The following is a 4,046-nucleotide window of genomic DNA, read 5'->3' on the forward strand; positions in this document are numbered from 1 at the left end:
TACCCCTTGTGACGGTGGACTTATTACTCAGCACACAGTTTGTTCATACCATAAAAACACTGTACTTTAATTAAAGCAGCACACAGTTTGTTCACACCATAAAAACACTGTACTTTAATTAAAGCAGCACACAGTTTGTTCACACCATAACAATACTGTACTTTAATTAAAGCAGCACACAGTTTGTTCACACCATAAAAACACTGTACTTTAATTAGAGGAGCAAACAGCTGTGGGATGAGGCTGGAGAAATGCAACCACTTTCAAATTCATAGACAGCAATGGATTCAAGGACTTACGATCCATAAATCTAAATTATTGTTTGACAGTGAGAGTAATTTCCCTATTCCTATTTGCTATAGCCTACTTCAATAAATATGTTAAATACAGAACGCAATAGGAATGTGGGCCAGACGGAGCCGGAGAATTCCACCAAAGCAGAGCTAAATGTCCAGGTAGTAACCATGGTTTCTCTCTCTGACGGATGCATGGGCCTTAGACTATATTTTTCATAACGGACACACCTTAACTATCTTGTATATCTATCTATATTCCCTTCTCTCTCTATTCGATAGAGAACCAATAACCGATCCTCCTACTAGGCCAATCATAAAAAGCTTTAAGAGAAGTTAAAGGAGTTATATGTAATATTTTTGCATTGTAATTTCAGAAATGTTCCTTAATATATCTACAGTAATAGTGGAATGATAGGTTCACAATATTTGTTTCCACACAAAATTGCATTCTAATGATGCAGTCTTCTTATTGGTCAACAAAATACTTCTCAAATTGACTGGGGTGAGCAAAGGGTAAGCATCAAACATGTAAAAACCGCTCTGCCCCAGTTCATTCAACAACAGATTTGCTGGCCCCAGTTCATTCAACAACAGATTTGCTGGCCCCAGTTCATTCAACAAAAGATTTGCTGGCCCCAGTTCATTCAATAACAGATTTGCTGGCCCCAGTTCATTCAACAACAGATTTGCTGGCCCCAGTTCATTCAACAACAGATTTGCTGGCCCCAGTTCATTCAACAACAGATTTGCTGGCCCCAGTTCATTCAATAACAGATTTGCTGGCCCCAGTTCATTCAACAACAGATTTGCTGGCCCCAGTTCATTTGACAACAGATTTGCTGGTCCCAGTCAATATGACAACAGATTTGCTGGTCCCAGTCAATATGACAACAACAGATTTGCTGGTCCCAGTCAATATGACAACAACAGATTTGCTGGTCCCAGTCAATATGACAACAACAGATTTGCTGGTCCCAGTCAATATGACAACAACATATTTGCTGGTCCCAGTCAATTTGACAACATATTTGCTGGTCCCAGTCAATTTGACAAAAAGACGTGGTCTGTTGTTGAATTGTTACATATAATACCTTTAAAGGTCAAGTGAACCTTTAAAGTTATGAACAGTAGCTTACTTCCCAAATGTTCTAGCATAAGAAGGTGCTATCCTAAAGTGCTATTATCCATCTCTGAGGACGGTAGACTGCTTCTCTCCAGCCCATGTTGTATAACCTAAAGGCCAATTTATGCTTGATCAGAAAATGGGGTTGGAGGCTCTTATATGGAGGGTGTGATGCAATTGCAGAGCCTCCGGATGTATGCAGAGGTCAAAATGTGCTCCATACCGCATCACCTTGCGACTCCCAAATTTTTTAACAATGGAGAAGGGCTCTGTAAAGCTCCGCATTGACGTGATTGGTTGACGGTAGCTGGGATGACAGGTCCTGTATAAACACTAACACACTTCCTTGACAACAGCTCTGCGTTGCTCCGCGAAGCACAATATGTATGAATGTCGTGACCTCTGTAGAGGCCGTATCACCATAAATTTATTTTACTAGGCAAGTCAGTTAAGAACAAATTCTTATTTTCAACAACGGCCTAGGAACAGTGAGTTTACTGCCTGTTCAGGGGCAGAATGACAGATTTGTACCTTGTCAGCTCGGGGATTTGGACTTGCAACCTTTTGGTTACAAGTCTAACGCTCTAACCACTAGGCTACCCTGCACGGGCCAATGCAGATGTCAGATTGACCACGCAGCGGTCCTTTTATTCACTGCTGTCAGACCGTTTCTCATCACTGTCACTGATCCATCGTGTGTACGCCACACAGGCATTGGGAGAATCTTAATGGCATACTTCTCGCGTCCCTCTCACTTCGGCTTCCTTCTCAAAACCCATTGGAGGTGGTCAGAGTAGAGGGACCGCTGGCTTTCTCATCCAATGGGTTTTGAGAAGGAGGCCGAAGTGAGAGGGCGCGAGGAGAAGGCAATTGAGATTCTCCCAGACACACACACACACACACACACACACACACACACACACACACACACACACACACACACACACACACACACACACACACACACACACACACACACACACACACAACCCTGTTCCATAAAGCCCCTCCACCAGATAGGAGTACTAGAAATATTTGCCTGAACCTAGCCTCTGCCCAGGCTTTCAACAACATCACATTTCGTCATGATTCGTCCAGCTGTAGAATTCTAGTTCACTGTTTTTATTTATTATTATTGGCCAATAGGGGGCGATACCATCATATCACAATGTTTAATTGGTACATAATCATGATCGGACAAAGGTTGACATCGCCCTTAACCCATATATGAAATAACTTTACATATATAGGAAATTAAACTCTGAATGATATTCACTAAATAACAAAAACACAGCCAAATACAACAAAAGGTAGTATTTCAATCTCATCCATGAACACACTAAGAACATTCACATAATGTTCCAGTCTAGTATAGAAAGCCCCTTCATTTCATGACGACAGAATCAGCACGACACCAGTTCAAAAGGATTATAATAGAACCATGACAGTGATTTACAGTAAAACCAGCACAACTACATTCTGCATCTCCCTTTAAAACATGAGATAACATATTCTCCCTTTTATACAATTATACAGTCTGATACATTGACTGCAATATGTATTACAAAATAGTTGTTTGAATATGGACACGCATACCCAATATTCACTGGTGGCACCCCTCTAAAACTAGCTAGCAGTCCCTCTTGATAGCTAGATATCTTAGCTCCAGAGCTTATTAGCTTCATTGCATTCTGGTCAAATGTATTCATTTGTTACCGATAAACATCTTAAAGAATGTCACACCATGTTCCTTATAAATTCTCGACACTCTCGGTTTGGACAAATAAAGGAATCTTTACCTGAAACGCAGTGGGAAAAGTAAGCACATGGGAATGATTCAACTACATCAAGTGACAGTTCAAAAGTCATTTGCCTTGATCTCTAGTCCAACAAAATAGTAAGAGCGCCCTCTTGTGTCCTGACTCCATATTGTAATTCAATCTACTGCATAACACGCCTGACCGTGAAGGAATGAATATACTCAGACCAGCAAAATAAGAAAAGATATCACCTGAATATCATTTACTTTGAGTTATACCGCAAATAACCCACTACACATATGCATAACCATGATAGCAATTGAAATGGAACACTTTGGAAAATGTGAGAATTCTCAGAACAAAGTTCTCAGGAAACAACAGACCGGATTTTTGCATTTCCCATGGCCAGATTTCATTCAACCTTTTGTATGCGAGTAAAGTACATGTCGGATAAGAAAATGTCATGTAAGGCAGGATGGAAACATGTTTTTTCTTCAAATGTAGACAAAGCTAAACATGATAGACATGGTGGGATGTTTTTGTGTCAGTAAAATTAATTATGCGAGAAATGTTGGAATCACTCGTTGTCATGTGGTGCGAACTTTCGGGAAAGCGTGCAGTTTATTAGGCTACAGATTATATAAATGATGATCAAAATTCACAGGGTGGTAAAAGTGTAAAGTGATGAAGCTTGGTGCTCCTTTCCGATGCTTGGCTGCCATTTGACAAATACAAAGAATCTCGCTCTTTTGTCCATACTAATCTCATCATTTAGGCCAGTGGTTCCCAACCAGGGGTACTTTGGAAGACTCGTGAGACCATAGGCCTAACAGTAAAATGTACATAAGGAGGCACTTCAGGGGTACT

This window comes from Oncorhynchus gorbuscha, linkage group LG22 (genome assembly GCF_021184085.1).
Source record: "Oncorhynchus gorbuscha isolate QuinsamMale2020 ecotype Even-year linkage group LG22, OgorEven_v1.0, whole genome shotgun sequence".
In the NCBI taxonomy this organism is placed as follows: Eukaryota; Metazoa; Chordata; class Actinopteri; order Salmoniformes; family Salmonidae; genus Oncorhynchus; species Oncorhynchus gorbuscha.